The sequence below is a fragment of the Tupaia chinensis genome, unplaced genomic scaffold, assembly GCF_000334495.1.
Source record: "Tupaia chinensis unplaced genomic scaffold, TupChi_1.0 Scaffold144617_1, whole genome shotgun sequence".
NCBI lineage: Eukaryota > Metazoa > Chordata > Mammalia > Scandentia > Tupaiidae > Tupaia > Tupaia belangeri.
This window is the reverse complement of record NW_006204478.1, coordinates 32687-45699: the sequence shown is the minus strand read 5'-3', so window position 1 is coordinate 45699 and position 13013 is coordinate 32687. Positions and strand designations below refer to the sequence as shown.

The following is a 13013-nucleotide window of genomic DNA, read 5'->3' as shown; positions in this document are numbered from 1 at the left end:
ATGAACAGCCACATTCCCTGATATCATATTTTTCTTGACTGAAATATCCTTGCCATTCCTTCAAAAACCAGATTTAAGCCATTTGTTCCTGCGAACAAAAACTAGATAAAAAAATTCCTGATCAGGAATTCTGTATTGTTCTTAGCATACTCCTATTACTAGGAGTAATTCTTTATTCCTTAGTTGCTTACTTGCCAAGTAGTTGGAAAAGGATAATCAGTTTAAGAAAGTTTCAAATCAATTGTTGTCTTTTATTATCTTTAAAATGTCATATGAAGGCCTTAGAAATTATCCAGCTTGTTACGTAGTTGGAAAACTCTTAGATCTTACTCATCAGCCCGCTGAACTATACCCTTCTCAGAGACATAGATACCATCCAAGAATTTTCTTATATCCTTATTTTTAACTGTCGTGGCTTGCTGTATCAAAGCAGCTGAATTTGAACCAAGTTCAATATCATTGCCTTCAAGGATCCACTCATCTTTCTGGGCTTGAGATACTGAACAAGCAACACCTGGTCTCATTCGAACCCTCCAGATGTATTTTTCATCCAAGAAATTTCGGATTTCAACAAGAGACCCATTCTCCTGAATAATGACGTTGATGGAGAAATGAGCGTACACAGACCTCATCTTGTAGCGGAAGCCTAATGTAACACCCTTGATCATGTTCTGGACGTGACTACAGATAGTGCGAATGGTCGCCAGCTCCTTTCTGTTTCTCCACCATTTGTCAACCTGCAGCCTCTTCTTCTTCTTTCCAAGGAGGCTGAGCTCAACATTGATGTGGTTGAAGTCCCTCCACAGGGTTCCTCAGGGGCCTTCACGATGACAGTGCATCCCTTCAGGGTGATGTTCATGTTCTCAGGAATGTTGACCATCTGGTTGCTGAGAATGGTCTTCATCCTCACAGCAAAAGCATGATCATTTAGCTTTAAATAGTTGTAATTTCCTTTCTTATGAGAAACAATATAGTTTTTTATATTAGGAATGTGGAATCTAGGACTTTACTGATTGAATATAGCACTTTCAGCTGTGTGAATGTGTTAGTCACTTAACTCTTGACAATATTAATTCCTTTGTAGAAAAGAGAAAAATAATGATGCCTTCCTCAGGGAGATTATTTTGATGATTAAGTAGAGCCTGACATACAGTAAAAGCAATGTGAGTGGAAGTTATATATATATTAGCTATTAATTACTCTTTGATTAATTTGTTAAATTGATTTAAAAATTTCCAAACACACACACACAAAAAAAAAACGATTCATGGAGACTAATGACAATAAGGACACAAGATTTCATAATCTTTGGAGCACTGCAAAAGCAGTCATAAGAGGGAAGTTTATAGCAATTAGAGTTCATAAGAGGAAGACGGAAAGAAGGCAAATGGATCACTTAAGATCATGCCTCAGAGAATTAGAGAAGCAACAGCAAAATGATCTAAATAAACTCCAGGAGAAAAGAAATAATAAATATCCGAGCAGAAATAAATGAAAGAGAAAATAAGTGAACTATACAGAAAATAAATGAAAGTAAAAGCTTGTTCTTTGAAAAGATAAACAAACTCGATACACCACTAGTGAGACTTATTAAGAAGAAGAGACAAAGGAACCAGGTGAAACAAATCTGCAATGAAGCAGGAAATATAACAACAGACAAAGCAGAAATACAGAACATAATTAGAGGATATTGTGAACAACAATATGCCAAGAAACAAGACAATCTAAATGAGATGGACAAATTCCTGGAAACGTACAATCTACCAAGATTGAAACAGGAGGATATAGAAAGCCTATATAAGCCCATAACAAGCCAGGAGAATGAATAAGTAACAAATAACCTTCCTACAAAGAAAAGCCCTTGCCCTGATGGCTTCAGGTCTGAGTTCTATAAAACTTTCAAAGAAGAGTTAACCCCCATTCTGCTCAAGTTATTTCTAAAAATCCAAATGGGTGAATCTCTCCCAAATTCATTCCATAAAGCATCCATCACCCTTATCCTCAAAACAGATAAGGACAGGACAAGGAAGGAAAACTATAGACCAATATCTCTGATGAATATAGATTCAAAGATTCTCAACAAGATACTAGCAAACCATATCCAACAACTTATAAAAAAGATTATACATCATGATCAGGTAGGCTTTACTCCAAGAATGCAAGGTTGGTTCAACATATGCAAAACCATAAATGTAATGCACCATATTAATAGGAAAAAAGACAAAAACCACATGGTCATATCAATTGATGCAGAAAAAGCATTTGATAAGATACTACATCCATTTATGCTCAAGACGCTCAGCAAAATTGGCATACAAGGGTCACTTCTCGACACAATAAAAGCTATCTATGAAAAACCCATCGCGAACATCATCCTGAATGGAAAAAAGCTGAGAGCTTTTCCACTAAAACGGGTACAAGAAAAGGATGGCCACTTTCTCCACTTCTTTTCAATATAGTACTGGAAGTCCTCGCCAATGCAATCAGAAAAGAGGAAAAAATTAAAGGCAACCAAATAAGAAAAGAAGAGGTGAAACTCTCTATTCGCAGATGACATGATTGTGTACATAGAAGACCCAATGACTTCCATAAAGAAATTTCTGGGAGTAATGCACGAATAAAGTTGCAGGATACAAAATTAATATACAGAGACTGTCCTTCCAGGCCGCAGGCACCAGGTCCAACTAGAAGCCTCTGGTCAGCAAAGGACTCTGAGGGAGGGTCATCTCTGACCCGCACCCCACTTCCAGTCTCCCCAGATCCAGATTCCACCTCTTTGCTCTGCCTCTCTTCACAGACTGTCTTTCCAGGCTGCAGGCACCAGGTCCAACTAGAAGCCTCTGGTCAGCAAGGGACTCTGAGGGAGGGTCATCTCTGATGCCCACCCAACTTCCAGTCTCCCCAGCCCCAGACTCCACCTCCTTGGTAGGTAGATAGAAATTTTCTCTGGCTTTTTTTTTTCCCTTGGAGCCCATCTATTCTATTACTAATTCCTCACTCTGACTCTCTTCACAGACTGTCCTTCCAGGCCACGGGCACCAGGTCCAACAAAAAGCCTCTGGGGAAATCGTGCTAATGTGTGGCGCATGACATTTTCTTTATCTCTCTCTCTGTTGTTTTTCATTTGGTTTCATCTTATCCTCTCCCCTGCACTTCTTACCCTGACAGAGGGACTAGACAGGTCTAGAATCAAACATATGAAATTCCCCAGTAACGCAAGTGTCTCTGGGATCCTCCCTTGCACTGATCAACCTGTAAGAACAGAATTACTGAAGCGCAAGGATGACATGCAAATTCGTGAAGTGCTCCATATCTTTCATTAGTATAAACAACATAAGAGAGACTTTGGCAAGCATCTATTCCCTACCAAAAAGAAACACTCCTACACCTAGTGGGAGAAACATTACCCTAAGAGGTTTTCAAAGGGAATACATCTTCCATGGCTAGAAGTTGAAAAAGAGTCTCAGGTCTGCATAAACAAGGAAATCTGTCTCGAACAAATGAAAATGCTCCTCCATCTCTTGTAAATATGGAGGATGTTACCAAAATGACAGACAAAGAGTTTCGAACATTCATGGTGACCAAATTCTGTGAACTGGAACAGAAAAGAGACAACGAACTGCAGGAAATTAGGAAGTCCTTCCAGGATATGAAGGAAGAAATGGATACTCTGAGAAAGAATCAGGAGGAACTATTAGAGATAAAGTCTATAACACAAGAAATCCAAAACTCTCTGGAAAGTCTTAAGAGCTGATTAGACCATGCTGAAGATATCATCTCTGATGTAGAAGATAAAACCTCTGACTTAGAAAAAAACACCGAAAAGATCGAGAAAATAACAAAAAAAATGAGAATAATATACAAGAAATACTAGACTCCATTAGACGCGCAAACATCAGAATAATTGGCATCCCAGAAGGTGAAGAAACTAATAGTGGAATAGAAAATCTATTCCATGAAATCCTGGAAGAAAATTTCCCAAGTCTAGAGAGGCACTCAACCATCCACACCCAAGAAATACAAAGGACCCCAAGTAGAATACACCCCAGAATATCTTCCCCAAGGCACATCTTAGCCAGGCTGTCTAAGACCACAGAAAAAGACATGATACTAAAACTGGCAAGAGAGAAACAAGAAGTAACTTACAAAGGTCATCCCACCAGACTAACACCAGACCTCTCATCAGAGACAATGCAAGCAAGGAAAGAATGGGAAGACGTATTGAAAGTGTTAAGAGAGAAACAATTTCATCTGAGACTATTATATCCTGCAAGATTATCCTTCATTTGGGGAAAAAAAGATTAAAATCTTCTCAGACAAAGAAAACCTGAAAGAATTCGCCAACACCAGACCAACTCTTCAAGAAACCCTGAAGAAAGTACTGTTCAAGGAAAACTAAAGAATCAACAGACAGGAACAAAGAACTAACAGGCTACTAAGACAATAGCCAAGTTAAATGTCGGTACAGATCCAGTAACACCGATAATAACTTTGAATGTTAATGCTTTAAATCCTCCAATCAAGAGACATAGACTGGCTGAATGGATAAAACAACAGAAACCCTCTATCTTGCCTACAGGAAACCCACCTCGTGGAGAAAGACATACATAGACTGAAAGTGAAGGGATGGAAAAAGGTTTCCCATGCAATAGGGAACCAAAAAAGAGCTGAAGTTGCAATACTAATATCTGACAAAATAGCCTTTAATACAAAAATTGTTTGAAGAGACAAAGAAGGGCACTACATACTAGGAAAAGACTCTATAGCTCAAGAAGATATAACACTTATTAATATCTATGCACCTAACACAGGAGCACCTAAATATGTGAAGGAAAGACTGTTAGATCTAAAAGGGGAGATAGACTGCAACACACTAATTGTTGGACATCTCAACACCACTTTATCCCCTCTGGACAGATTATCTAGGCAAAAAATAGGTAAAGAGATAAAGGATCTAAATTATACCATAAATCAATTGGACTTAACAGACATCTTTATACAACTTTCCACCCAAAAGTCACAAGATATAGTTTTTTCTCACCCCGACATGGAGCCTTTTCGAAGATTGACCACATCATAGGACACAAAGCAAGCCTCTACAGATTCAGAGGCATAGAAACTATATCCAGTATTTTCTCTGACCATGATGGAATTAAACATGAATTTAATTTCAAGAGAAGTCCTCAAAAATACCTAAAAACATGGAAACTAAATAACCTACTCCTGAATAACTCCACTTTTACCGAAAATATAAAGACTGAAATAAAAAGATTCATGGAAGCCAATGACAATGAGGACACAAGTTTCCATAATCTTTGGGACACTGCTAAAGCAGTCATAAGAGGGAAGTTCATAGCAATTAGTGCACATAACAGGAAGATGGAAAGAAAACTAATGGACCACCGAATATCATGCCTCACAGAATTGGAAAAGCAACAGCAAAAAGACCCATAAAACTCCAGGAGAAAGGAAATGATAAAGATATGAGCAGAAATAAAAGAAATAGAAAATAAATGAAGTATACAGAAAACAAATGAAAGTAAAAGCTGGTTATTTGAAAAGATAAACAAAATTAATACACCACTAGTGAGACTTATTAAGAAGAAGAGAGAAAAGAACTAGTGAATCAGATCTGCAATGAAGCAGGCAAAATAACTACAGACATAGTAGAAATAAAGTAAAAAAAAAAAAAAACAATTCATTCTATGAAGCCTCTATCACCCTTATTCTTAAAACAGATAAGGACAGGACAAGGAAGGAAAACTATGGACCAATATCTCTGATAAACATAGAAGCAAAGATTCTCAACAAAATACTAGCAAATCACATTCAAAAACTTACAAAAAAAAATCATACACCATGATCAGGTAGGCTTTATTCCAGGAATGCAAGCTTGGTTCAACATATACAAAACCATAAATGTAATACATCATATCAACAGGAATAAAGATAAAAACCATAAGGTCATATCAATTGATGCAGAAAAGGCATTTGATAAGATACAACATCCCTTCATGATCAAGACTCTTAGCAAAATCGGCATAGAAGGGCCATTTCTCAATACAATAAAAGCCATCTATGAATAACCCATAGTGAACATCATCCTCAATGGAAAAAAGCTGAAAGCTTTCCCACTAAACACAGGAACAAGACAAGGATGGGATGCCCACTTTCTCCACTCCTTTTCAATATAGTACTGGAAGACCTCGCCAACGCAATCAGAAAAGAGGAAAAAATAAAGGGCATTCAAATAGGAAAAGAAGAGATGAAACTCTCTCTATTTGCAGACAACATGATTGTATACATAGAAGACACAATGGTCTTCATGGAAAAATTACTGGAAGTAATACATGATTACAGTGAAGTTGCAGGGTGTAAAATCAGAAATCGATAGCATTTCTATACACAAATAACAGGCAGACGGAGATAGAACTGAAAAAAAGTTATTCCATTTACCATAGCCACCAAAAGTATACAGTATTTAGGAATAAATCTAACCAAAGAAGTTAAAGACCTCCACCAGGAAAACTATGAGAAGCTAAAAAAAGAAATTGAAAATGACACACACAAAAAAGACCCAGCGGCAGACCTCTGGCCAGCCAGCGATTCTGAGGCAGGGACATCACTGCCCACCTACCTCTCCTGCAGACCCCAGCCCCAGCACCCACCCGCCAGCCTGTCCTGTCCCGGGCTGCAGGTCACAGACATACCCAGCAGCAGGCCTCCGGCCAGTCAGTGATTCTGAGGCAGGGACATCACTGCCCACCTACCTCTCCTGCAAACCCTAGCCTAAGCGCCCACCCGCTTGACACCTCAATACAGTACCCCCTTGATACCACATTGGTTAAAACAACAGAAGAGAGACTACGCAAACATTAATTTGCAGCAAAAGGGAAAGTCACTTACTCCCAGTCAGAGTAACATTCCCGCAAGAGGTTTTCAAAGTGAATACATCTTCTAATGGCTAGAAGCAGAAGAAGAGCCTCAGGTATGAATAAACAAGGAAATACATCTCCTTCAAAAGTAGAGAGTAACTCCCCTCCATCTTTCATGCTAATGGACGATGTTACCAAAATGTCAGACAAAGAATTTCGAACATTTATAGTGAACAAATTCTTTGAGTTGGAACGGAAAAGACACAATGAACTCCAAGAGATGAGGAAGTCATTCCAAAATATGAGAGAAGAAATGGACACTCTGAGAAAAAACTAGATGGAGCTATGAGAGATAAAATCTGGAATAGAGAAAATCAAAAACTCCCTTGAAAGTATTGAAAGTTGATTAGACCATGCTGAAGATCGAATCTCTGATGTAGAAGATAAAACCTCTGACCTAGAACAAACAACCAAAAAGAAAGAGAAAATAACAACAACAAAAAAAATACAAGGATAATATACGAGAAATACTAGATTCGATAAAACGCCCAAATAGCAGAATAATTTGCATCCCAGAAGGTGAAGAAACTAATAACGGCATGGAAAATCTATTCCATGAAATCTTGGAAGAAAATTTCCCGAGTCTTGAAAGGCACTCAAGCATCAAGAACCAAGAAATACAAAGGACCCCAGTTAGAATGAACCCCAGATGATCTTCCCCAAGGCGCATCGTAGCCAGACTATCCAAGGCCACAGATAAAGACATGATACTAAAACTGGCAAGAGAGAAACGAGAAGTGACATACAGGGGTCATCCCATCCGGCTAACTCCAGACCTCTCATCAGAAACAATGCAAGCAAGGAAAGAATGGGAAGATGTATTGAAAGTGCTAAGAGAGAAACAATTTCAACCAAGATTATTGTATCCTGCAAGATTATCCTTCATATGGGAAAAGAAGATTAAAATCTTCTCAGACAAACAAGACCTGAAAGAATTTGTCAGCACCAGACCAGTTCTTCAAGAAAGCCTGAAGAAAGTACTGTTCCAGGAAAACTAAAGAGCTAACAGACAGAAACAAATGAATAAAAGCCTGCTGTGACAATGGCCAACTTAAACGTCAGGACAGATCCAGTTACAACGATAATAACACTGAATGTGAACAGATTAAATTCCCCAATCAAGAGACACAGACTGGCTGAATGGATAAAAATACAGAGACGCTCTATCTGTTGTCTACAGGAAACCCACCTCATCGATAAAGACATACATAGACTGAAAGTGAAGGGTCAGAAAAAGGTTTTCTATGCAACTGGGAACCAAAAAGGAGCTGGAGTTGCAATACTACTTTCCGAAAAAATAACCTTTAAAACAAAAACTGTAAGAAGAGACAAAGAAGGGCACTATATTATAGTAAAAGGATCAATAGATCAAGAAGATATAACTCCTATAAATATCTACACGCCCAACAAAGGAGCCAGCAAATATGTTATAGGAAAGACTATTAGATTGAAAAAGGGAGATAGACTACAATACACTAATTGTTGGAGATCTCAACACTGCACTATCCACTCGGGACAGATCATCTAGACAAAAAAATGGATAAAGAGATAAAGGATCTGAATGATACCATAAATGAAATGGACTTAACAGATATCTATAGAACTTTCCATTCAAAAACTACAAGATACTTTTTTCTCACCCGCACATGGAACCTTTTCAAAGATTGACCACATCATAGGGCACAAAGCAAGCCTCTACAGATTCAAAGGCATAGAAACTATTCCCAGCATCTTCTCTGATCATGATGGAATTAAACTTGAGTATAATTTCAAGAGGAATCCTTAAAAACACTCATATACATAGAAACTAAATAACCTACTACTTAATGACTCCAGAACTACTGATGAAATAAAGTCCGAAATCAAAAGATTCATGGAAGCTAATGATAATGAGGACACAAGTTCCCATAATCTTTGGGACACTGCTAAAGCAGTCATAAGAGGGAAATTTGTACCAATTAGTGCTCATAAGAGGAAGACGGAAAGAAGGCAGGATCACTTAACATCATGCCTCAGAGAAGTAGAGAAGCAACAGCAAAATAATCCAAAAAACTCCAGAAGAAAGGAAATAATAAAGATCCGAGCAGAAATAAATGAAATAGAAAATAAGAGAACCATACAGAAAATAAATGAAAGTAAAAGCTTGTTCTTTGAAAAGATAAACAAAATCGATACACCACTAGCAAGACTTATTAAGAAGAAGAGAAAGAAGAAGAGAGAAAGGAACCAGGTGAATCAAATCTGCAATGAAGCAGGAAATATAACAACAGACAAAGCAGAAATACAGAACATAATTAGAGGATATTATGAACAACTATATGCCAAGAAACAAGAAAATCTGGAAGAGATGGACAAATTCCTGGACATGTATAATCTACCAAGATTGAGCCAGATGATATAGAAAGCCTAAATAGGCTGATAGCAAGCCAGGAGAATGAATCATTAATAAATAACCTTCCTACAAAGAAAAGCCCTGGCCCTGATGGCTTCAGGTCTGAGTTCTATAAAAGTTTGAAAGAAGAGTTAAGCCCCATTCCGCTCAAGTTATTGTAAAGATCCAGAAGGGTGAATCTCTCCCGAATTCATTCCATGAAGCCTCCATCACCATTATCCTCAAAACACATAAGGACAGGACAAGGAAGGAAAACTATAGACCAATATCTCTGATGAATATAGATTCAAAGATTCTCAACAAGATACTAGCAAACCATATCCCCAACAACTTATAAAAAAGATTATACATCATGATCAGGTAGGCTTTATTCCAGGAATGCAAGGTTGGTTCAACATACGTAAAACCATAAATGTAATACACCATATTAACAGGAAAGAAGACAAAAACCACACGGTCATATCGATTGATGTAGAAAAAGCATTTGATAAGATACAAAATCCATTTATGCTCAAGACGCTCAGCAAAATTGGCATACAAGGGTCATTTCTCAACACAATAAAACCTATCTATGAAAAACCCATCGCGAATATCATCCTGAATGGAGAAAAGCTGAAAGTTTTCCCACTAAAAACAAGAATGCCCTCTTTCTCCACTCCTTTTCAATATAGCACTGGAAGTCCTTGCCAACGCAACCAGAAAAGAGGAAAAAATGAAAGGCATCAAAATAGGAAAAGAAGAGGTGAAATTCTCGCTGTTTGCAGATGACATGATTGTGTACATAGAAGACCCAATGATTTCCATGAAGAAATTTCTGGAAGTAATGCACGAATACAGTAAAGTTGCAGGATACAAAATTAATATACAGAAGACTATAGCATTTCTATATACAAACATCAGGCAGATGGAGATAGAACTGAAAAATGTTATTCCATTTACCATAGCCACTAAAAGTAAAAGATACTTAGGGATAAATCTAACCAAAGAAGTTAAAGACCTCCACAAGGAAAACTATGAGAAGCTAAAAAAGAAATTGAAAATGACACAAAAATGTGGAAGGACATCCCATGTTCCTGGATTGGAAGAATTAATATAACCAAATGGCAATCCTACCCAAATTAATCCACCTATTTAATCCAATGCCAATCAAAATACCAGACATATTCTTCACAGATTTAGAAAAGACAATCATAAAATTCATCTAGAATAATAAAAGACCCTGCATTGCCTAAGTAATTCTACAATAGAAGAGTGGAGTGGGCGACATTTCACTCCCTGACCCAAATATACTACAAAGCTGTGGTAATCAAAACAGCATGGTATTGACATAGGAACAGACATGTTGACCAATGGAACAGAATTGAGTCCGCAGGAATAAATCCCCAATCATTCAGTCAACTGATTTTTGACATGGGGTACCAGTCAATCCAGTGGGAAAAGGAAAACCTCTTCATCAAATGGTGGTGGAAAAACTGGATTTCCACCTGTAGAATGATGAATCTTAACCCCTACCTGTCACCTTTCACAAAAATCAAGTCAAGGGGGATCAAGGATCTAAATCTAAGACCCCAAACTATTAAACTGCTTCTAGAAAACACTGGGTAATCTCTGGGAGACATTGTGTTGGGAAAGACTTCTTACATAAGACCCCCAAAGCACAGTCGATAATCCCCAAAATAGACAAGTGGGATTACATCAGACCAAGACGTTTCTGCATGGCAAAAGACACAATAACTAGTGTGAATTGAAAGCCCTCAGAATGGGGAAATGTTTTTGTAAACTATGGATCAGATAAGGGATTTATAACCAGAATACATAAGGAACTAAAAAAGCTGTTTGGAAAAAAGATGATGAACCCTATTAAAAGATGGGAGAAGGAGTTGAAAAGAACACTCACTAAAGATGACATATGAATAGCCAGAAGGCATATGAAAAAATGCTCAACATCCCTCGGAAAAGCAGAACAAAGCAACAATGAGGTACCCCCTAACCCCAGTCAAAATGTTTTAAATTAAAAAAAAAAAAAAGGTAAGTGTTGGCAGGGGTGTGGTGAAAGGGGAACTCTCTTACACTGCTGGTGGGAATGTAAATTAGTCCAACCACTGTGGATAACAATTTGGAGATTCCTCAAAAATGTACAAATAGAACTGCCATACGATCCAGCAATCCCATTTCTTGGCATCTACCCAAAGGACAGAAGAATTTCTCATTGGAAAAGTGCTTGCACATCAATGCTTATTGCAGCACTTTTCACGATTGCTAAGACATGGAATCAACCTCAATGCCCCCGAACAGATGAATGGATTGGAGAACTGTGGCACAGGAAACCAGCAATTAGCATAATGGCTATGTTGCTGGACTCCCACGTAATCGACCATGGTTTGCATCCCAGACCCGGTGGCTTTAAGCTCATGCCGGGCGCATGTGCATGCGTGCCCAAGATCCTGAGAGCAGAATGGAGGAGAAAGGATTGCGGCGTGACCATCCCTCCAGTGGGGTGATTTCTCGCTTTCTGTCTCTATGTCTCTCTCTGTCTGTCTGGTGAGAGCACGCACCCTATAGCGAAAAAAAAACTCTAAAAAAAAAAGAAAGAAAGAAAAACTGTGCAACATATACTCTATGGAATACTATTCAGCCATTAAGCACAACAAAATCCTGGATTTTGACAGAAAGTGTAAGAATATGAAAGATTTACTGCTGAGTGAAGCAAGCCAGGCTATGAAGGAGAGACACTGTATGTCCCCACTTAATATATACTGAATGTCTGCACTCTATAACTGAAACTGATGGGCTAAAGGATGTACAAACAAAAGAGGTGGATGTAAATGCCAGATGTGGGGTGTGTGGAGGAGAGGGGCCTGAGGAAGAACATTTGGAGGAGGGATACGAAGACAGCATTGTTGAGACAGGGAGGTAATGTTGCTATATTTTGATCAAGTAGACCGGGGAGAAATGTTCATATATTGAAATGATCACCTTGTAAGCTAAATAATGTAATTGAATGTATTAAAGATATAAATTTAAAAAAAAAAAGAAAATGACACAAAGAAATGGTAGGACAACCAATGTTCATGGATTCGAAGAGTTAATATAAGCAAAAGGGCAATTCTACCCATATTAATCTACCTACTTAATGCGATGCCAATCAAAGTTCCAGACACATTCTTCACAGATCTAGAAAAGACAATCTTAAAATTTGTCTGGAATCATAAAAGACCCCATATTGCCAAAGCAATTCTACACAAGAAGAGTGGAGTGGGCGGCATCTCACTACCCAATCCAAAAATATATTACAAAGCTGTGGTAATAAAAACATCATGGTACTGGCACAGAAACAGACACGTGGACCAATGGAACAGAATAGAGTCCCCAGAAATAAATGTCCAAATGTACAGTCAACTGATCTTTGACAAGGGGTACCAGTCAGTCTACTGGGAAAATGAAAGCCTCTTCAGCAAGTGGTGCTGGAAAAAATGGATTTTCACTTGCAGAAAGATGAATCTGAACCCCTACCTCTCTTCTTTGACAAAAATCAAGTCAAGGTGGATGAAGGATCTAAATCTAAGACCTCAAACTATAAAGCTGCTCCTGGAAAACACTGGGGAAACTCTGGGAGACATTGGTGTAGTGAAAGATTTCTTAAAGAAGACCCTCAAAGCAGAGTCAATCCGTCCCCAAAATAGACA

The 13013-nt window shown here is 38.1% G+C and overlaps 1 pseudogene; it reads right to left on the bottom strand.

Annotated features, from left to right (window-relative positions):
• Positions 1-326: 326 nt before the first annotated feature.
• On the bottom strand, positions 327-904 carry LOC102478002 (60S ribosomal protein L9-like; annotated as a pseudogene).
• Between the last annotated feature and the right edge of the window lie 12109 nt (positions 905-13013).